Below are 21,954 nucleotides of genomic sequence, written 5' to 3'. Positions count from 1 at the left end.
TTGTTGTCCCTCTCTCTCTCTGGATCTGTTTGTTGTCCCTCCCTGTCTGGATCTGTTTGTTGTCCCTCTCTCTCTGGATCTGTTTGTTGTCCCTCCCTCTCTGGATCTGTTTGTTGTCCCTCCCTCTCTGGATCTGTTTGTTGTCCCTCCCTCTCTGGATCTGTTTGTTGTCCCTCCCTCTCTGGATCTGTTTGTTGTCCCTCTCTCTCTGGATCTGTTTGTTGTCCCTCCCTCTCTGGATCTGTTTGTTGTCCCTCCCTCTCTGGATCTGTTTGTTGTCCCTCCTCTCTGGATCTGTTTGTTGTCCCTCCCTCTCTGGATCTGTTTGTTGTCCCTCCTCTCTGGATCTGTTTGTTGTCTCCCTCTCTGGATCTGTTTGTTGTCCCTCTCTCTCTGATCTCTGTTTGTTGTCCCTCTCTCTCTGGATCTGTTTGTTGTCCCTCCCTGTCTGGATCTGTTTGTTGTCCCTCTCTCTCTGGATCTGTTTGTTGTCCCTCTCTCTCTGGATCTGTTTGTTGTCCCTCCTCTCTGGATCTGTTTGTTGTCCCTCTCTCTCTAGATCTGTTTGTTGTCTCTCTCTCTCTGGATCTGTTTGTTGTCCCTCTCTCTCTGGATCTGTTTGTTGTCCCTCTCTCTCTGGATCTGTTTGTTGTCTCTCTCTCTCTGGATCTGTTTGTTGTCCCTCTCTCTGAATCTGTTTGTTGTCCTCTCTCTCTGGATCTGTTTGTTGTCCCTCTCTCTCTGGATCTGTTTGTTGTCCCTCTCTCTAGATCTGTTTGTTGTCCCTCTCTCTCTGGATCTGTTTGTTGTCCCTCTCTCTCTGGATCTGTTTGTTGTCCTCTCTCTCTGGATCTGTTTGTTGTCCCTCTCTCTCTGATCTGTTTGTTGTCCTCTCTCTGGATCTGTTTGTTGTCCCTCTCTCTCTGGATCTGTTTGTTGTCCCTCTCTCTGGATCTGTTTGTTGTCCCTCTCTCTCTGGATCTGTTTGTTGTCCTCTCTCTGGATCTGTTTGTTGTCCCTCTCTCTCTGGATCTGTTTGTTGTCCTCTCTCTGATCTGTTTGTTGTCCTCTCTCTCTAGATCTGTTTGTTGTCCCTCTCTCTCTGGATCTGTTTGTTGTCCCTCTCTCTCTGGATCTGTTTGTTGTCCCTCTCTCTCTGGATCTGTTTGTTGTCCCTCTCTCTCTGGATCTGTTTGTTGTCCTCTCTCTCTAGATCTGTTTGTTGTCTCTCTCTCTCTAGATCTGTTTGTTGTCCTCTCTCTCTCTGGATCTGTTTGTTGTCCCTCTCTCTGAATCTGTTTGTTGTCCTCTCTCTCTGGATCTGTTTGTTGTCCCTCTCTCTCTGGATCTGTTTGTTGTCCCTCTCTCTCTGGATCTGTTTGTTGTCCCTCTCTCTCTGATCTGTTTGTTGTCCCTCTCTCTCTGGATCTGTTTGTTGTCCCTCCTCTCTGGATCTGTTTGTTGTCCCTCTCTCTCTGGATCTGTTTGTTGTCCCTCTCTCTCTGATCTGTTTGTTGTCCCTCTCTCTCTGGATCTGTTTGTTGTCCCTCTCTCTCTGGATCTGTTTGTTGTCCCTCTCTCTCTGGATCTGTTTGTTGTCCTCTCTCTCTGGATCTGTTTGTTGTCCCTCTCTCTCTGGATCTGTTTGTTGTCCCTCTCTCTGGAATCTGTTTGTTGTCCCTCTCTCTCTGGATCTGTTTGTTGTCCTCTCTCTCTAGATCTGTTTGTTGTCCCTCCTCTCTGGATCTGTTTGTTGTCCCTCTCTCTCTAGATCTGTTTGTTGTCCCTCTCTCTCTGGATCTGTTTGTTGTCCCTCCTGTCTGGATCTGTTTGTTGTCCCTCCTCTCTGGATCTGTTTGTTGTCCCTCTCTCTCTGGATCTGTTTGTTGTCCTCCTCTCTGGATCTGTTTGTTGTCCCTCCTCTCTAGATCTGTTTGTTGTCTCTCTCTCTCTGGATCTGTTTGTTGTCCCTCTCTCTCTGGATCTGTTTGTTGTCCTCTCTCTCTGGATCTGTTTGTTGTCTCTCTCTCTCTGGATCTGTTTGTTGTCCCTCTCTCTCTGAATCTGTTTGTTGTCCCTCTCTCTCTGGATCTGTTTGTTGTCCCTCTCTCTGGATCTGTTTGTTGTCCTCTCTCTCTAGATCTGTTTGTTGTCCTCTCTCTCTGGATCTGTTTGTTGTCCTCTCTCTCTGGATCTGTTTGTTGTCCCCTCTCTCTCTGGATCTGTTTGTTGTCCTCTCTCTCTAGATCTGTTTGTTGTCCTCTCTCTCTGGATCTGTTTGTTGTCCCTCTCTCTCTGGATCTGTTTGTTGTCCCTCTCTCTCTGGATCTGTTTGTTGTCCCTCTCTCTCTGGATCTGTTTGTTGTCCCTCTCTCTCTGGATCTGTTTGTTGTCCCTCTCTCTCTGGATCTGTTTGTTGTCCCTCTCTCTGAATCTGTTTGTTGTCCCTCTCTCTCTAGATCTGTTTGTTGTCCTCTCTCTCTGGATCTGTTTGTTGTCCCTCTCTCTCTGGATCTGTTTGTTGTCCCTCTCTGGATCTGTTTGTTGTCCCTCTCTCTCTGGATCTGTTTGTTGTCCCTCTCTCTCTGGATCTGTTTGTTGTCCTCTCTCTCTAGATCTGTTTGTTGTCCCTCTCTCTCTGGATCTGTTTGTTGTCCCTCTCTCTCTGGATCTGTTTGTTGTCCCTCTCTCTCTGGATCTGTTTGTTGTCCCTCTCTCTCTGGATCTGTTTGTTGTCCCTCTCTCTCTGGATCTGTTTGTTGTCCCTCTCTCTCTGAATCTGTTTGTTGTCCTCTCTCTCTGGATCTGTTTGTTGTCCCTCTCTCTGGATCTGTTTGTTGTCCCTCTCTCTCTGGATCTGTTTGTTGTCCCTCTCTCTCTGGATCTGTTTGTTGTCCCTCTCTCTCTGGATCTGTTTGTTGTCCCTCTCTCTCTGGATCTGTTTGTTGTCCCTCTCTCTCTGGATCTGTTTGTTGTCCCTCTCTCTCTGGATCTGTTTGTTGTCCCTCTCTCTCTGGATCTGTTTGTTGTCCCTCTCTCTCTGGATCTGTTTGTTGTCCCTCTCTCTCTGGATCTGTTTGTTGTCCCTCTCTCTCTAGATCTGTTTGTTGTCTCTCTCTCTCTAGATCTGTTTGTTGTCCCTCTCTCTCTGGATCTGTTTGTTGTCCCTCTCTCTCTGGATCTGTTTGTTGTCCCTCTCTCTCTGGATCTGTTTGTTGTCCCTCTCTCTCTAGATCTGTTTGTTGTCTCTCTCTCTCTAGATCTGTTTGTTGTCCCTCTCTCTCTGGATCTGTTTGTTGTCCCTCTCTCTCTAGATCTGTTTGTTGTCCCTCTCTCTCTAGATCTGTTTGTTGTCTCTCTCTCTCTAGATCTGTTTGTTGTCCCTCTCTCTCTGATCTGTTTGTTGTCCCTCTCTCTCTAGATCTGTTTGTTGTCCCTCTCTCTCTGGATCTGTTTGTTGTCCCTCTCTCTCTGGATCTGTTTGTTGTCCCTCTCTCTCTAGATCTGTTTGTTGTCCTCTCTCTCTGGATCTGTTTGTTGTCCTCTCTCTCTAGATCTGTTTGTTGTCCCTCTCTCTCTGGATCTGTTTGTTGTCCCTCTCTCTCTGGATCTGTTTGTTGTCCCTCTCTCTCTGGATCTGTTTGTTGTCCCTCTCTCTCTAGATCTGTTTGTTGTCCCTCTCTCTCTGAATCTGTTTGTTGTCCTCTCTCTCTGGATCTGTTTGTTGTCCCTCCTCTCTGGATCTGTTTGTTGTCCCTCTCTCTCTGGATCTGTTTGTTGTCCCTCTCTCTCTGGATCTGTTTGTTGTCCCTCCCTCTCTGGATCTGTTTGTTGTCCCTCTCTCTCTGGATCTGTTTGTTGTCCCTCTCTCTCTGGATCTGTTTGTTGTCCCTCTCTCTCTGGATCTGTTTGTTGTCTCCTCCCTCTCTAGATCTGTTTGTTGTCCCTCTCTCTGGATCTGTTTGTTGTCCCTCTCTCTGGATCTGTTTGTTGTCCTCTCTCTCTGGATCTGTTTGTTGTCCCTCTCTCTCTGGATCTGTTTGTTGTCCCTCTCTCTGGATCTGTTTGTTGTCTCTCTCTCTCTAGATCTGTTTGTTGTCCCTCTCTCTCTGGATCTGTTTGTTGTCCTCTCTCTCTAGATCTGTTTGTTGTCCTCTCTCTCTCTAGATCTGTTTGTTGTCTCTCTCTCTCTAGATCTGTTTGTTGTCCCTCTCTCTCTCTGGATCTGTTTGTTGTCCCTCTCTCTCTAGATCTGTTTGTTGTCTCTCTCTCTCTAGATCTGTTTGTTGTCTCTCTCTCTCTGGATCTGTTTGTTGTCTCTCTCTCTCTAGATCTGTTTGTTGTCTCTCTCTCTCTGGATCTGTTTGTTGTCCCTCTCTCTCTGGATCTGTTTGTTGTCCCTCTCTCTCTGGATCTGTTTGTTGTCCCTCTCTCTCTGGATCTGTTTGTTGTCCCTCTCTCTCTGGATCTGTTTTGTTGTCCCTCCCTCTCTAGATCTGTTTGTTGTCCTCTCTCTCTGAGATCTGTTTGTTGTCCCTCTCTCTCTGGATCTGTTTGTTGTCCCTCTCTCTCTGGATCTGTTTGTTGTCTCTCTCTCTCTGGATCTGTTTGTTGTCCCTCTCTCTCTGGATCTGTTTGTTGTCCCTCTCTCTCTGGATCTGTTTGTTGTCCCTCTCTCTCTGGATCTGTTTGTTGTCCCTCTCTCTCTGGATCTGTTTGTTGTCCCTCTCTCTCTGGATCTGTTTTGTTGTCCCTCCCTCTCTAGATCTGTTTGTTGTCCCTCTCTCTCTGGATCTGTTTGTTGTCCCTCTCTCTCTGGATCTGTTTGTTGTCTCTCTCTCTCTGGATCTGTTTGTTGTCCCTCTCTCTCTGGATCTGTTTGTTGTCCCTCTCTCTCTGGATCTGTTTGTTGTCCCTCCCTCTCTGGATCTGTTTGTTGTCCCTCCCTCTCTAGATCTGTTTGTTGTCCCTCCCTCTCTAGATCTGTTTGTTGTCCCTCCCTCTCTGGATCTGTTTGTTGTCCCTCTCTCTCTGGATCTGTTTTGTTGTCCCTCCCTCTCTAGATCTGTTTGTTGTCCCTCTCTCTCTGGATCTGTTTGTTGTCCCTCTCTCTCTGGATCTGTTTGTTGTCCCTCTCTCTCTAGATCTGTTTGTTGTCCCTCTCTCTCTCTGGATCTGTTTGTTGTCCCTCCTCTCTGGATCTGTTTGTTGTCCTCTCTCTCTGGATCTGTTTGTTGTCCCTCCTCTCTGGATCTGTTTGTTGTCCCTCCCTCTCTGGATCTGTTTGTTGTCCTCTCTCTCTGATCTGTTTGTTGTCCCTCCCTCTCTGGATCTGTTTGTTGTCCCTCCCTCTCTGGATCTGTTTGTTGTCCCTCCCTCTCTGGATCTGTTTGTTGTCCCTCCCTCTCTGGATCTGTTTGTTGTCCCTCTCCTCTCTGGATCTGTTTGTTGTCCCTCCCTCTCTGGATCTGTTTGTTGTCCCTCCCTCTCTGGATCTGTTTGTTGTCCCTCTCTCTCTGGATCTGTTTGTTGTCCCTCCCTCTCTAGATCTGTTTGTTGTCCTCTCTCTCTCTGGATCTGTTTGTTGTCCCTCCCTCTCTGGATCTGTTTGTTGTCCCTCCCTCTCTGGATCTGTTTGTTGTCCCTCTCTCTCTGGATCTGTTTGTTGTCCCTCTCTCTCTGGATCTGTTTGTTGTCCCTCTCTCTCTAGATCTGTTTGTTGTCTCTCTCTCTCTGGATCTGTTTGTTGTCCCTCTCTCTCTGGATCTGTTTGTTGTCCCTCTCTCTCTGGATCTGTTTGTTGTCTCTCTCTCTCTGGATCTGTTTGTTGTCCCTCTCTCTCTGAATCTGTTTGTTGTCCCTCTCTCTCTGGATCTGTTTGTTGTCCCTCTCTCTCTGGATCTGTTTGTTGTCCCTCTCTCTCTAGATCTGTTTGTTGTCCCTCTCTCTCTGGATCTGTTTGTTGTCCCTCTCTCTCTGGATCTGTTTGTTGTCCCTCTCTCTCTGGATCTGTTTGTTGTCCCTCTCTCTCTAGATCTGTTTGTTGTCCCTCTCTCTCTGGATCTGTTTGTTGTCCCTCTCTCTCTGGATCTGTTTGTTGTCCTCTCTCTCTGGATCTGTTTGTTGTCCTCTCTCTCTGGATCTGTTTGTTGTCCCTCTCTCTCTGGATCTGTTTGTTGTCCATCTCTCTCTGGATCTGTTTGTTGTCCCTCTCTCTCTGAATCTGTTTGTTGTCCCTCTCTCTCTAGATCTGTTTGTTGTCCCTCTCTCTCTGGATCTGTTTGTTGTCCCTCTCTCTCTGGATCTGTTTGTTGTCCCTCTCTCTCTAGATCTGTTTGTTGTCTCTCTCTCTCTAGATCTGTTTGTTGTCCCTCTCTCTCTGGATCTGTTTGTTGTCCCTCTCTCTCTGAATCTGTTTGTTGTCCCTCTCTCTCTGGATCTGTTTGTTGTCCCTCTCTCTCTGAATCTGTTTGTTGTCCCTCTCTCTCTGGATCTGTTTGTTGTCCCTCCTCTCTGGATCTGTTTGTTGTCCCTCTCTCTCTGGATCTGTTTGTTGTCCCTCTCTCTGGATCTGTTTGTTGTCCCTCTCTCTCTGGATCTGTTTGTTGTCCCTCTCTCTCTGGATCTGTTTGTTGTCCCTCTCTCTCTAGATCTGTTTGTTGTCCCTCCCTCTCTAGATCTGTTTGTTGTCCCTCTCTCTCTCTGATCTGTTTGTTGTCTCTCTCTCTCTGGATCTGTTTGTTGTCCCTCTCTCTCTGGATCTGTTTGTTGTCCCTCTCTCTCTGGATCTGTTTGTTGTCCCTCTCTCTCTGGATCTGTTTGTTGTCCCTCTCTCTCTGGATCTGTTTGTTGTCCCTCTCTCTCTAGATCTGTTTGTTGTCTCTCTCTCTCTAGATCTGTTTGTTGTCCCTCTCTCTCTGGATCTGTTTGTTGTCCCTCTCTCTCTGAATCTGTTTGTTGTCCCTCTCTCTCTGGATCTGTTTGTTGTCCCTCTCTCTCTGGATCTGTTTGTTGTCCCTCTCTCTCTAGATCTGTTTGTTGTCCCTCTCTCTCTGGATCTGTTTGTTGTCTCTCTCTCTCTGGATCTGTTTGTTGTCCCTCTCTCTCTGGATCTGTTTGTTGTCTCTCTCTCTCTGGATCTGTTTGTTGTCCCTCCCTCTCTGGATCTGTTTGTTGTCCCTCCCTCTCTAGATCTGTTTGTTGTCCCTCTCTCTCTGAATCTGTTTGTTGTCCCTCCCTCTCTGGATCTGTTTGTTGTCCCTCTCTCTCTGGATCTGTTTGTTGTCCCTCTCTCTCTGGATCTGTTTGTTGTCCCTCTCTCTCTGGATCTGTTTGTTGTCCCTCTCTCTCTAGATCTGTTTGTTGTCCCTCTCTCTCTGGATCTGTTTGTTGTCCCTCTCTCTCTAGATCTGTTTGTTGTCCCTCTCTCTCTGGATCTGTTTGTTGTCCCTCTCTCTGGATCTGTTTGTTGTCCCTCTCTCTCTCTAGATCTGTTTGTTGTCCCTCTCTCTCTAGATCTGTTTGTTGTCCCTCTCTCTCTGGATCTGTTTGTTGTCCCTCTCTCTCTGGATCTGTTTGTTGTCCCTCTCTCTCTGGATCTGTTTGTTGTCCCTCTCTCTCTGGATCTGTTTGTTGTCCCTCTCTCTCTGGATCTGTTTGTTGTCCCTCTCTCTCTAGATCTGTTTGTTGTCCCTCTCTCTCTGGATCTGTTTGTTGTCCCTCTCTCTCTGGATCTGTTTGTTGTCCCTCTCTCTCTGAATCTGTTTGTTGTCCCTCTCTCTCTGGATCTGTTTGTTGTCCTCTCTCTCTCTAGATCTGTTTGTTGTCCTCTCTCTCTCTGGATCTGTTTGTTGTCCCTCTCTCTCTGGATCTGTTTGTTGTCCTCCCTCTCTGGATCTGTTTGTTGTCCCTCCTCTCTGGATCTGTTTGTTGTCTCCCTCTCTGGATCTGTTTGTTGTCCCTCTCTCTCTGGATCTGTTTGTTGTCCCTCCCTCTCTGGATCTGTTTGTTGTCCCTCCCTCTCTGGATCTGTTTGTTGTCCCTCCCTCTCTGGATCTGTTTGTTGTCCCTCCCTCTCTGGATCTGTTTGTTGTCCCTCCCTCTCTGGATCTGTTTGTTGTCCCTCCCTCTCTGGATCTGTTTGTTGTCCCTCCCTCTCTGGATCTGTTTGTTGTCCCTCCCTCTCTAGATCTGTTTGTTGTCCCTCTCTCTCTGGATCTGTTTGTTGTCCCTCCCTGTCTGGATCTGTTTGTTGTCCCTCCCTCTCTGGATCTGTTTGTTGTCCCTCTCTCTCTGGATCTGTTTGTTGTCCCTCCCTCTCTGGATCTGTTTGTTGTCCCTCCCTCTCTAGATCTGTTTGTTGTCTCTCTCTCTCTGGATCTGTTTGTTGTCCCTCTCTCTCTGGATCTGTTTGTTGTCCCTCTCTCTCTGGATCTGTTTGTTGTCTCTCTCTCTCTAGATCTGTTTGTTGTCTCTCTCTCTGGATCTGTTTGTTGTCCCTCTCTCTCTGGATCTGTTTGTTGTCCCTCTCTCTCTGGATCTGTTTGTTGTCCCTCTCTCTCTAGATCTGTTTGTTGTCCCTCTCTCTCTGGATCTGTTTGTTGTCCCTCTCTCTCTGGATCTGTTTGTTGTCCCTCTCTCTCTGGATCTGTTTGTTGTCTCTCTCTCTCTAGATCTGTTTGTTGTCCCTCTCTCTCTGGATCTGTTTGTTGTCCCTCTCTCTCTGGATCTGTTTGTTGTCCCTCTCTCTCTGGATCTGTTTGTTGTCCCTCTCTCTCTGGATCTGTTTGTTGTCCCTCTCTCTCTGGATCTGTTTGTTGTCCCTCTCTCTCTGGATCTGTTTGTTGTCCCTCTCTCTCTGAATCTGTTTGTTGTCCCTCTCTCTCTGAATCTGTTTGTTGTCCCTCTCTCTCTAGATCTGTTTGTTGTCCCTCTCTCTCTGGATCTGTTTGTTGTCCCTCTCTCTCTGGATCTGTTTGTTGTCCCTCTCTCTCTGGATCTGTTTGTTGTCCCTCTCTCTCTGGATCTGTTTGTTGTCCCTCTCTCTCTGGATCTGTTTGTTGTCTCTCTCTCTCTAGATCTGTTTGTTGTCCCTCTCTCTCTGGATCTGTTTGTTGTCCCTCTCTCTCTGAATCTGTTTGTTGTCCCTCTCTCTCTGGATCTGTTTGTTGTCCCTCTCTCTCTGGATCTGTTTGTTGTCCCTCTCTCTCTGGATCTGTTTGTTGTCCCTCTCTCTCTGAATCTGTTTGTTGTCCCTCTCTCTCTGGATCTGTTTGTTGTCCCTCCCTCTCTGGATCTGTTTGTTGTCCCTCTCTCTCTGGATCTGTTTGTTGTCCCTCTCTCTCTGGATCTGTTTGTTGTCCCTCTCTCTCTGGATCTGTTTGTTGTCCCTCTCTCTCTGGATCTGTTTTGTTGTCCCTCCCTCTCTAGATCTGTTTGTTGTCCCTCCCTCTCTAGATCTGTTTGTTGTCCCTCTCTCTCTGGATCTGTTTGTTGTCTCTCTCTCTCTGGATCTGTTTGTTGTCCCTCTCTCTCTGGATCTGTTTGTTGTCCCTCTCTCTCTGGATCTGTTTGTTGTCCCTCTCTCTCTGGATCTGTTTGTTGTCCCTCTCTCTCTGGATCTGTTTGTTGTCCCTCTCTCTCTGGATCTGTTTGTTGTCCCTCTCTCTCTAGATCTGTTTGTTGTCCCTCTCTCTCTGGATCTGTTTGTTGTCCCTCTCTCTCTGGATCTGTTTGTTGTCCCTCTCTCTCTGGATCTGTTTGTTGTCCCTCTCTCTCTGGATCTGTTTGTTGTCCCTCTCTCTCTGGATCTGTTTGTTGTCCCTCTCTCTCTAGATCTGTTTGTTGTCCCTCTCTCTCTGGATCTGTTTGTTGTCCCTCTCTCTCTGGATCTGTTTGTTGTCCCTCTCTCTCTGAATCTGTTTGTTGTCCCTCTCTCTCTGGATCTGTTTGTTGTCCCTCTCTCTCTAGATCTGTTTGTTGTCCCTCTCTCTCTGGATCTGTTTGTTGTCCCTCTCTCTCTGGATCTGTTTGTTGTCCCTCTCTCTCTGGATCTGTTTGTTGTCCCTCTCTCTCTGGATCTGTTTGTTGTCCCTCTCTCTCTAGATCTGTTTGTTGTCTCTCTCTCTCTAGATCTGTTTGTTGTCCCTCTCTCTCTGGATCTGTTTGTTGTCCCTCTCTCTCTAGATCTGTTTGTTGTCTCTCTCTCTCTAGATCTGTTTGTTGTCTCTCTCTCTCTGGATCTGTTTGTTGTCTCTCTCTCTCTAGATCTGTTTGTTGTCTCTCTCTCTCTGAATCTGTTTGTTGTCCCTCTCTCTCTGGATCTGTTTGTTGTCCCTCTCTCTCTGGATCTGTTTGTTGTCCCTCTCTCTCTGGATCTGTTTGTTGTCCCTCTCTCTCTGAATCTGTTTGTTGTCCCTCTCTCTCTGGATCTGTTTGTTGTCCCTCTCTCTCTGGATCTGTTTGTTGTCTCTCTCTCTCTGAATCTGTTTGTTGTCTCTCTCTCTCTGAATCTGTTTGTTGTCCCTCTCTCTCTGGATCTGTTTGTTGTCTCTCTCTCTCTGAATCTGTTTGTTGTCCCTCTCTCTCTGGATCTGTTTGTTGTCCCTCTCTCTCTGGATCTGTTTGTTGTCCCTCTCTCTCTGGATCTGTTTGTTGTCCCTCTCTCTCTGGATCTGTTTGTTGTCCCTCTCTCTCTGGATCTGTTTGTTGTCTCTCTCTCTCTGAATCTGTTTGTTGTCCCTCTCTCTCTGGATCTGTTTGTTGTCCCTCTCTCTCTGGATCTGTTTGTTGTCCCTCTCTCTCTGGATCTGTTTGTTGTCCCTCTCTCTGGATCTGTTTGTTGTCCCTCTCTCTGAATCTGTTTGTTGTCCCTCTCTCTCTGGATCTGTTTGTTGTCCCTCTCTCTCTGGATCTGTTTGTTGTCCCTCTCTCTCTGGATCTGTTTGTTGTCCCTCTCTCTCTGGATCTGTTTGTTGTCCCTCTCTCTCTGGATCTGTTTGTTGTCTCTCTCTCTCTCTCTGGATCGGTTTGTTGTCCCTCTCTCTCTGGATCTGTTTGTTGTCCCTCCCTGTCTGGATCTGTTTGTTGTCCCTCTCTCTCTGGATCTGTTTGTTGTCTCTCTCTCTCTCTCTGGATCTGTTTGTTGTCCCTCTCTCTCTGGATCTGTTTGTTGTCCCTATCTCTCTGGATCTGTTTGTTGTCCCTCTCTCTCTGGATCTGTTTGTTGTCCCTCCCTCTCTGGATCTGTTTGTTATCCCTCCCTCTCTGGATCTGTTTGTTGTCCCTCTCTCTCTGGATCTGTTTGTTGTCTCTCTCTCTCTCTCTGGATCTGTTTGTTGTCCCTCTCTCTCTGGATCTGTTTGTTGTCCCTCTCTCTCTGGATCTGTTTGTTGTCTCTCTCTCTCTCTGGATCTGTTTGTTATCCCTCCCTCTCTGGATCTGTTTGTTGTCCCTCTCTCTCTGGATCTGTTTGTTGTCTCTCTCTCTCTCTGGATCTGTTTGTTGTCCCTCTCTCTCTGGATCTGTTTGTTGTCCCTCTCTCTCTGGATCTGTTTGTTGTCTCTCTCTCTCTCTCTGGATCTGTTTGTTGTCCCTCTCTCTCTGGATCTGTTTGTTGTCCCTCTCTCTCTGGATCTGTTTGTTGTCTCTCTCTCTCTGAATCTGTTTGTTGTCCCTCTCTCTCTGGATCTGTTTGTTGTCCCTCTCTCTCTGGATCTGTTTGTTGTCCCTCTCTCTCTGGATCTGTTTGTTGTCCCTCTCTCTCTGGATCTGTTTGTTGTCCCTCTCTCTCTGAATCTGTTTGTTGTCCCTCTCTCTCTGGATCTGTTTGTTGTCCCTCTCTCTCTGGATCTGTTTGTTGTCCCTCTCTCTCTGGATCTGTTTGTTGTCCCTCTCTCTCTGGATCTGTTTGTTGTCCCTCTCTCTCTGGATCTGTTTGTTGTCTCTCTCTCTCTGGATCGGTTTGTTGTCCCTCTCTCTCTGGATCTGTTTGTTGTCCCTCCCTGTCTGGATCTGTTTGTTGTCCCTCTCTCTCTGGATCTGTTTGTTATCCTTCTCTCTCTCTGGATCTGTTTGTTGTCCCTCTCTCTCTGGATCTGTTTGTTGTCCCTCCCTCTCTGGATCTGTTTGTTGTCCCTCTCTCTCTGGATCTGTTTGTTATCCTTCTCTCTCTGGATCTCTTTGTTGTCCCTCTCTCTCTGGATCTGTTTGTTGTCCCTCCCTCTCTGGATCTGTTTGTTGTCCCTCTCTCTCTGGATCTGTTTGTTATCCCTCCCTCTCTGGATCTGTTTGTTGTCCCTCTCTCTCTGGATCTGTTTGTTGTCTCTCTCTCTCTCTCTGGATCTGTTTGTTGTCCCTCTCTCTCTGGATCTGTTTGTTGTCCCTATCTCTCTGGATCTGTTTGTTGTCCCTCTCTCTCTGGATCTGTTTGTTGTCCCTCCTCTCTGGATCTGTTTGTTGTCCCTCCCTCTCTGGATCTGTTTGTTGTCCCTCTCTCTCTGGATCTGTTTGTTGTCTCTCTCTCTCTGGATCTGTTTGTTGTCCCTCTCTCTCTGGATCTGTTTGTTGTCCCTCTCTCTCTGGATCTGTTTGTTGTCCCTCTCTCTCTGGATCTGTTTGTTGTCCCTCTCTCTCTGGATCTGTTTGTTGTCCCTCTCTCTCTGGATCTGTTTGTTGTCTCTCTCTCTCTGGATCTGTTTGTTGTCCCTCCCTGTCTGGATCTGTTTGTTGTCCCTCTCTCTCTGGATCTGTTTGTTGTCCCTCTCTCTCTGGATCTCTTTGTTGTCCCTCTCTCTCTAGATCTGTTTGTTATCCTTCTCTCTCTCTGGATCTGTTTGTTGTCCCTCCCTGTCTGGATCTGTTTGTTGTCCCTCTCTCTCTGGATCTGTTTGTTGTCCCTCTCTCTCTGGATCTGTTTGTTGTCCCTCCCTGTCTGGATCTGTTTGTTGTCCCTCTCTCTCTGGATCTGTTTGTTGTCCCTCTCTCTCTGGATCTGTTTGTTGTCCCTCCCTCTCTGGATCTGTTTGTTATCCTTCTCTCTCTCTGGATCTGTTTGTTGTCCCTCCCTGTCTGGATCTGTTTGTTGTCCCTCTCTCTCTGGATCTGTTTGTTGTCCCTCTCTCTCTGGATCTGTTTGTTGTCCCTCTCTCTCTGGATCTGTTTGTTGTCCCTCCCTGTCTGGATCTGTTTGTTGTCCCTCTCTCTCTGGATCTGTTTGTTGTCCCTCTCTCTCTGGATCTGTTTGTTGTCCCTCTCTCTCTGGATCTGTTTGTTGTCCCTCTCTCTCTGGATCTGTTTGTTGTCCCTCTCTCTCTGGATCTGTTTGTTGTCCCTCTCTCTCTGGATCTGTTTGGTGTCCCTCTCTCTCTGGATCTGTTTGTTGTCCCTCTCTCTCTGGATCTGTTTGTTGTCCCTCCCTCTCTGGATCTGTTTGTTGTCCCTCTCTCTCTGGATCTGTTTGTTGTCCCTCTCTCTCTGGATCTGTTTGTTGTCCCTCCCTGTCTGGATCTGTTTGTTGTCCCTCTCTCTCTGGATCTGTTTGTTGTCCCTCTTTCTCTGGATCTGTTTGTTGTCCCTCTCTCTCTGGATCTGTTTGTTGTCCCCCTTTATCTGGATCTGTTTGTTGTCTCTCTCTCTCTGGATCTGTTTTGTTGTCCCTCCCTCTCTGGATCTGTTTGTTGTCCCCCTTTATCTGGATCTGTTTGTTGTCTCTCTCACATCAGTGACTCAACCCACTCAGCTGACGCACCCCTCCCAGGAACGGTATGAGAGAGCCCCAGTAAACCAGTGACTCAGCCCCTGTAATAGGGTTAGAGGCAGAGAATCCCAGTGGAAAGAGGGGAACCGGCCAGGCAGAGACAGCAAGGGTGGTTCGTTGCTCCAGAGCCTTTCCGTTCACCTTCCCACTCCTGGGCCAGACGACACTCAATCATATGACCCACTGAAGAGATGAGTCTTCAGTAAAGACTTAAAGGTTGAGACCGAGTTTGCGTCTCTGACATGGGGAGGCAGACCGTTCCATAAAAATGGAGCTCTATAGGAGAAAGCCCTGCCTCCAGCTGTTTGCTTAGAAATTCTAGGGACAATTAGGAGGCCTGCGTCTTGTGACCGTAGCGTACGTGTAGGTATGTACGACTCCATTCTATCAAAGTCTTAGTCCCTCCTCCTCGCGTCCTTGGATAGTCCACCCTCGCCGCCGACCATGGTCTAGTAGTACTCACCCAGAACCCCACTGGACTGAGGGGCAGCTCGGGACTGAGGGGCAGCTCGGGACTGAGGGCAAGCTCGGGACTGAGGGGAAGCTCGGGACTGAGGGGAAGCTCAGGCAGGTAGTTTGATCTGGCAGATCCTGGCTGGCTGGCGGTTCTGGCAGATCCTGGCTAACTGGCGGATCTGGAAGAGTCTGGCTGACTGGTGGATCCTGGCAGACTGACGTATTTGGAAGAGTCTGGCTGACTGGCGGATCTGGAAGAGTCTGGCTGACTGGCGGATCTGGAAGAGTCTGGCTGACTGGCGGATCCTGGCAGACTGACCGATCTGGCTGCTCCATGCTGACTGGGGTCTCTGGCTGCTCCATGCTGACTGGCGGCTCTGGCTGCTCCATGCTGACTGGTGGCTCTGGCTGCTCCATGCTGACTGACGGCTCTGGCTGCTCCATGCAGACTGGCAGCTCTTGCTGCTCCATGCAGACTGGCAGCTCTGGCGGCTTCTTGCAGACTGGCAGCTCTGGCGGCTCCATGCAGACTGGCAGCTCTGGCAGCTCCTTGCAGACTTGCAGCTCCTTGCAGACTGGCAGCTCCTTGCAGACTGGCAGCTCCTTGCAGACTGGCAGCTCTAGCTGCTCCATACATACTGACAGCTCTGGCTGCTCCATGCAGACCGACAGCTCTGGCTGCTCCATGCAGACTGGCAGCTCTGGCTGTTCCATGCAGACCGGCAGCTCTGGATGCTCCATGCAGACTGACAGCTCTGGCTGCTCCATGCAGACTGGCAGCTCTGGCAGCTCCATGCAGACTGGCAGCTCTGGCAGCTCCATGCAGACTGGCAGCTCTGGCTGCTCCATGCAGACTGGCAGCTCTGGCTGCTCCGAACAGGCAGGAGACTCCAGCAGCGCTGTAGAGGAGGAAGGCTCTGGCAGCGCTGAACAGGCGGGAGACTCCGGCAGCGCAGGAGAGGAAGAAGGCTCTGGCAGCTCTGGAGAGGCGAGGCACACTGTAGGCCTGATGCGTGGTGCTGGCACTGGTGGTACTGGGCCGAGGACACGCACAGGAAGCCTGGTGCGGGGAGCTGCCACCGGAGGGCTGGTGCGTGGAGGTGGTACTGGGTAGACCGGACCGTGCAGGCGCACTGGAGCTCTTGAGCACCGAGCCTGCCCAACCTTACCTGGTTGAATACTCCCGGTCGCTCTGCCAGTGCGGCGAGGTGGAATAGCCCGCACTGGGCTATGCAGGCGAACCGGGGACACTGTGCGCAAGGCTGGTGCCATGTAAGCCGGCCCAAGGAGACGCACTGGGGACCAGATGCGTAGAGCCGGCTTCATGGCATTTGGCTCGATGCTCACTCTAGCCCGGCCGATACGCGGAGCTGGAATATACCGCACCGGGCTATGCACCCGCACTGGGGACACCGTGCGCACCACAGCATAACACGGTGCCTGCCCGGTCTCTCTAGCCCCCCGGTAACCACAGGAAGTTGACGCGGGTCTCCTACCTGGCTTCGCCATGCTTCCTGTGAGCCCCCCCCAAGAAATTTTTGGGGCTGACTCTCGGGCTTCCATCCGCGTCGCCGTGCTGCCTCCTCATACCAGCGCCTCCAGCTCTTCTTTGGGGCGGCGATATTCTCCTGGCTGTGCCCAGGGTCCTTTACCGTCCATTTCGTCCTCCCAAGTCCATTCCTCTTTGAGCTGCACCTTGGGGCGGCTACACTCCCCTGGTTTAGCCCAGGATCCTCTCCCGTCAAGGATTTCCTCCCAGGTCCAGAAGTCCTTATTACGCTGCTCCTGCTGCTGCCCGTTACCACGCCGCTTGGTCCTGTTGTGGTGGGTGATTCTGTTACGGTTTTCTTGGTGTGAAGGAGAGTCGGACCAAAGATCCATGTTTAAAACTTGTTAGGGACGTGGTCCCGTGGTGGGAACATCAATCAGCGGAAATGTTCAAGAGCGCCACCTATAGAGGTTGATAAAACTCAAACTTTCATTAAAATGGACATACAATGTACTGAATTAAAGCTACACTCATTGTGAATCTATCCACCAAGTCAGATTTGTAAAATGCTTTTCGGCGAAAGCATGAGAAGCTATTATCTGATACCATGCACCCTCAAAATACTGCAACGTCACCTAACACGACAGATTTTGAGTTAGCCGGCGCAAACCAAAATGCAGAAATAAATTATAAAACATTCATTACCTTTGACAAGCTTCTTTCTTGGCACTCCTAGATGTCCCATAAACATCATTTAGGGTCTTTTTTCGATTAAATCGGTCCATATATTGCCTAGATATCGATCTAAGAATACTGTGTGAACAACGGAAAAAAATAGCTTTTTCTAACGTAACGTCATTTTTTAAAATTAAAAAAGTCGACGATAAACTTTCACAAAACACTTCGAAATACTTTTGTAATGCAACTTTAGGTATTAGTACACGTTAATAAGCGATAAAATTCATCAGGAGGCGATGTAAATTCTATAGATGTCCGTCTCGAAAAAATGTCTTGGAGAGAGCTCGACCAAAACATCCGGTCGGAGACCGGAGGGAATCGGTTCCCTTGATTCGGTTTGACCAAGAATCAAAGCTGAATCAAATGACAAGACTAGACAACGTGTGGAAGCTGGAAGCACTGCAACCTCGGCCTAATTTAATTCGGTTCACTTTGAACAATTCCTTGAAGTCGCGCATGGATATTTATTTCCATTTTCAGTGATCAGATTTTCATGCACTTTTCGATGAAACGCACGTTCTGTTATAGTCACAGCCGTGATTTAACCAGTTTTAGAAACGTCTGAGTGTTTTCTATCCACACATACTAATCATATGCATATACTATATTCCTGGCATGAATAGCAGGGCGCAGAAATGTTGCGCGATTTTTAACAAAAAGCTGCGAAAAGCTGCTTAAATTCTCGACTTCCCTAACAGGTTAATAAACTGATGCAACACGAATCCAAATACAAACACTACAAAAAACAATAAACGCAACGAAAACCGAAACAGCCTAATACTGGTGCAAACAACTACACGACAGACATATAAGGACAATAAGGACAATCACCCACGAAACACTCAAAGAATATGGCTGCCTAAATATGGTTCCCAATCAGAGACAACGATAAACACCTGCCTCTGATTGAGAACCACTTCAGACAGCCATAGACTTATCTAGAACACCCCACTAAGCTACAAACCCAATACAAAATACACCACATACAAAAACCCCATGCCACACCCTGGCCTGACCAAATAAATGAAGATAAACACAAAATACCTCGACCAGGGCGTGACAATCCCTCTGGATGATGAGCAGAATCACACAGCTCAGCTTCAGTAACATGCTTTGCTCTTCTCATTGCTAGGATCAGAGGGGAAATGTAATTATGTAATTATATTACATTTTAAAATTGGATCTATTCATTGTTTATGTAAGACAATTATGTAGGCTGAGCTGTATGTAAAATAATGTTCTATGCAATAAAATGTATTCAAGCATTGCTCTGCAATCATCACTCTTTGATGGAGACTATGCACATCTTGCAATGAAGCCAAAACCTTTTTTCCAAAATAAACAACCAGTCATACATTGGTCAGTAATAATGGATCTAAACATTTGTATCTGTAAATTTAAGAGACCACTAACCTTTGATGAATAGAAGTTCCTCTGCTGAAATAGCAGACATTTGTTTTTGACGTTTGTGCTGACAGAAAAATGTCCTCCTACTGTTGGAAAACACTAATTCAGTAAGCCACAGCAGCTATAGCACAATGGGGTGGATCATGGATGAGACAGTCTAGGCTCCACCCCACTCGCAGACTCCTGGCTTTTCATAGGCTGTGTGCTTCCTCTTTGGCATTCTAGTTATCTGAAGAGATTTCACAACATTGCGTCCTGAAGTACCTCCCACAAATTGGATTGGCTTGATGGGCACTTACGGTCAAGCTGCTCCCGCAACAGCTCAATAGGGTTGAGATCCAGTGACTGTGCTGGCCACTCCATTATAGACAGAATATCAGCGGACTGCTTCTTCCCTAAATAGTTATTGCATAGTTTGGAGCTGTGCTTTGGGTCATTGTTCTGTTGTAGGAGGAAATTGGCTCTGATTAATTGCCGTCCAAAGGGTATGGCATAGCATTACAAAATGGAGTGATAGCCTTCCTTCAAGATCCCTTTTACCCTGTACAAATCTCACACTTTACCACCACTAAAGCACCCCAGACCATCACATTACCTCCACCATGCTTGACAGATGGTGTCAAGCTCTCCTCCAGCATCTTTTCATTTGGTCTGTGTCTCACAAATATTCTTCTTTGTGACCCGAACACCTCAAACTTAGATTTGTCTGTCCATAACACCTTTTTACAATCTTCCTCTGTCCAGTGTCTGTGTTCTTTTGCCCATCTTAATATTTTATTTTATTGGCCAGTCTGAGATGACTTTTTCTTTGTTTTGCAGGTACAATTTAAGTAAGCTGCCAGTTGAGGACTTGTGAGGTGTCTGTTTCTCCAACTAGACACCAGGGCCTCCCACTCCTCTTTCTTTTCTGGTTAGAGACAGTTTGGGCTGTTCTGACAAGGGAGTAGAACACTGCGTTGTACGAGATCTCCAGTTTCTTGGACAATTTACGCCTATGTAGATATTCCATTCAAAAAACAGCATTACGCCTTTGTAGATATTCCATACAAAAAAACAGCTGTTTCCAGCTACACTAGTCATTTACAACATTAACAATGTCTACACTGTCTTTCTGATCAATTTTGTGTTATTTTATTATTTTAAATGACCTCAAACTTTTGAACGGTAGTGTACATATTACCTCAATTACCTTGACTAACCTGTGCCCCCGCACATTGACTCTGTAGCCGTACCCCCTGTATATAGCCTCTCTACTGCTATTTTACTGCTGCTCTTTAATTATTTGTTATTTACATATCTATATTTTACTCAGCACTTATTTTTTAAAACTGCATTGGTGGTAAAGGGCTTGTAAGTAAGCTTTTCACTGTAACGTGAAATTTGATTTGATTTATTTCAGAAATTTAGCCCAGGAGTCAAATAAAGTATTTCAATTCAGGTAAACAATCATGTTCATTTTTAATTGTTTGGGAACATATCCCCAATCCCCAACATCAAACACCTCAAGTCAAACATTTCAATACATTTTACAATTATATTTATTGTACCAGCCGTTATAAGCCTACATTCCACAGTAGTGCTTCAGGGTGTGGTACTTGCAATAAGCAAGGAACTGCACACAAGGCTGTGTTACGACTCACACCTGTACTTGGTCATCTTCCTTTGTTTCTGTCATCGGGTAGATGTTAGACAGACCTTGCAATGTCCTCCTTGTGCTTTTTCCTTGCAGAGTGGTCTGAGGGACATCACTTGGAAAGTTGTGTCGAGTGAGGTGTAGAGGATTGACAGAGGCAGGACGGCCCCCAGTAGATGGACAACAAGTAGTGTGGTGGTCCTCAAGGAGATGCTGCATCAGGTTTATCCTGTACTGCTGGTATGAGATCATTTGTCCTGTGACCTGCCGGTGAGCAATGTGGCCGTTGAAGAGAGCTACATTATATCTATTAGCTGGAAAAAATGCTTCTTGTACCATTTAAGGGACTTTCTGTCTCTCTCAACAAAACTGTTCTGCGTGTCCACTTTGTCAACTGCTCCCATCTTCTTGTTGTGCTTCATGACACAGTCTGGCTTCATTTTCCTACCTCCGGTGACATAGTCCAGTTTTCCTGTGTCCTACATTTTGGAGTTGAACACAGTGGACAGAACAAGGACATTGCGCTTGTCGTGACATTTCACTGCCATTAACTTCCAGTTCATTTGAAACTCCACCTCCCCCTTGCTAATTTTTCTTTTTAATATTGGCATTCCCTTCCTGTTCGATCTCACTTTGCCACAGGCCCCTGTGTTCTCCCTCAAAAAGGTACAGGAAAAGGGTAGCACTACTGTAGCAGTGTACCCCTTTCCGAGGTAAGGCTGCAGCATGATGATCACAATTGATCCAGATATGCCAAGACCCTCAACATGCCTCATATCTGTGCTGGTGCCGGTGTAGATGATCAGGTCCTGTACACATCCTGTCAGACAGTCACGTAAAACAAAGAACTTGACTCCAAATATGTGGTGCTTTGAAGGGATGTATCGGCAGAATGCAAGCCTCCCTTTCCAAGAAATGAGAGGCTTATCAATGCACAAGTCCTTGTGATGCACAGTCTTCCAAATGCCCCGGTCAAGCTGCCCAGGACATTCCTCATTTTGTGAATGGGGTTGGCGAGGTTGGCAGTGGCATTGTTCACAAAGTGGAGCGCTCTCAGAAAGACAAGGATGTGGGACAGGGAGAAAAGCTTTGGGAAAAAAGTGGTCTGTAGCATGGGGTCAGTGGTCCAGTAGTCCCTCACAGAGCCCTTCTTCACTAGTCCCATCAGCAGCACAGTGAGCAGGAAGGTATACATTTCACTGATTGTAGTGTTTACACATGTTGAGAGCATTCATTTTACGCCAATGCCAGTCTTCTCGTTCAGTTCATGAGAATACCTGCAAACAAATATGCTCACAGTGGCAAGAAAAGGTGTGTGAACTATTTGGTATTACCTGCAAAGATAGCCTGCAGAGTTCTGTCCTACTATCCAGGTCTGTACCCAAACAATTTGAACTTTTACTTTTAAAAATCCACCTCTTGCTTATCGCAAAAAACATTCCACTACCACTGCATTGGTTGACATGACTGACCATTGAATTGGGTACAGTCATATCCAACTGACAGGAAACAGTCCACCTATATCAATGGTTCATTTTCTTCCCCTAATGTGTTAAACTGTGGAATACCGCAGGGCAGCTGCCTTGGGCCACTTCTCTACTTAATATACACCAACGACCTTCCCTATGCCTTGGTTGATACTCAAGCTACTATATTTGCAGATGATACTACAATTTATGCAGCAAGACAATCGGTTCAACAGGTACAGCAAGCTTTGCAAGGAGATTTGGAGATAATCAGGAAATGGGTTTGCCAAAACAAACTTGCTTTCAACACCAAGAACCAAAGTTATGTTGGTCTGTTCAACTAGGAAAAGGACAAAACAGCATGGGATACAATTAAGTATGGGAGGAGTACAAATTGAAGAAGTGGTGGGTGTATTAAAACAATATTAAAACAGCATGCATAATCAGAAGGATAGCTAAATATTTACCAGGGAAATCCTTCAGCAAATAACACAGGCATTGATTGGTCGAGAGTAAAGTGAACTATTGTTCGGTGGTCTGGGGAAATGCATCATCTCGTGAAGTTAGGAGGCTGCAGAATGCACAGAATAAAGCAGCAAGGATTGTTTTAAGGCGGATATATGGTTCTTCTGTTGCAGTCACGCGCAGTGTTCTTGGTTGGTCATCAATCGACAAGATAATTGAAAAAAACATGCTTATCTTATTTTATAACATACATAATTTAAAACGGCCAAGTTCTATTCACAATGGTATTCAGTTGGTAAGAGACAGACATTCCGTAAATACTAGGAATAGATTGTCCACCATCTATGCGTTATCCAGACAGATAAAAGAAATGGGCAAAAGAACATTTAGATTTAGAGCAATAAAGAAATGGAATAAATTAACTGAGCAAACTAGAAACCTTTCAATATATAAGTTTAAACATTATTTAAAAACAATTTAAATATAGTATATAGAAATATTGTGGGTCTATAGTAGATGAAGAATCAAATTTTTAAAAATATTT

At 46.8% G+C, this 21,954-nt stretch overlaps 2 long non-coding RNA genes across 2 annotated transcripts in view; both read right to left on the bottom strand.

Annotated features, from left to right (window-relative positions):
* LOC127915045 (uncharacterized) overlaps window positions 1-17,952 on the bottom strand; it is a 35,930-nt gene extending 17,978 nt beyond the window's left edge. The window contains exons 1-2 of the long non-coding RNA XR_008090016.1: window positions 17,853-17,952; window positions 17,484-17,567 (exon numbers count right to left, since the gene is read on the bottom strand). This is a non-coding gene — a long non-coding RNA (uncharacterized LOC127915045). The remainder of the gene's footprint in view (window positions 1-17,483; window positions 17,568-17,852) is intronic.
* LOC127915044 (uncharacterized) overlaps window positions 1-21,954 on the bottom strand; it is a 110,168-nt gene that overhangs the window by 31,793 nt on the left and 56,421 nt on the right. The window lies entirely within an intron of this gene.

The sequence above is a fragment of the Oncorhynchus keta genome, chromosome 34, assembly GCF_023373465.1.
Source record: "Oncorhynchus keta strain PuntledgeMale-10-30-2019 chromosome 34, Oket_V2, whole genome shotgun sequence".
Taxonomy (NCBI): domain Eukaryota; kingdom Metazoa; phylum Chordata; class Actinopteri; order Salmoniformes; family Salmonidae; genus Oncorhynchus; species Oncorhynchus keta.
Note: the sequence above shows the minus strand (reverse complement) of the source record. Positions and strands in the feature narration are given on the sequence as shown.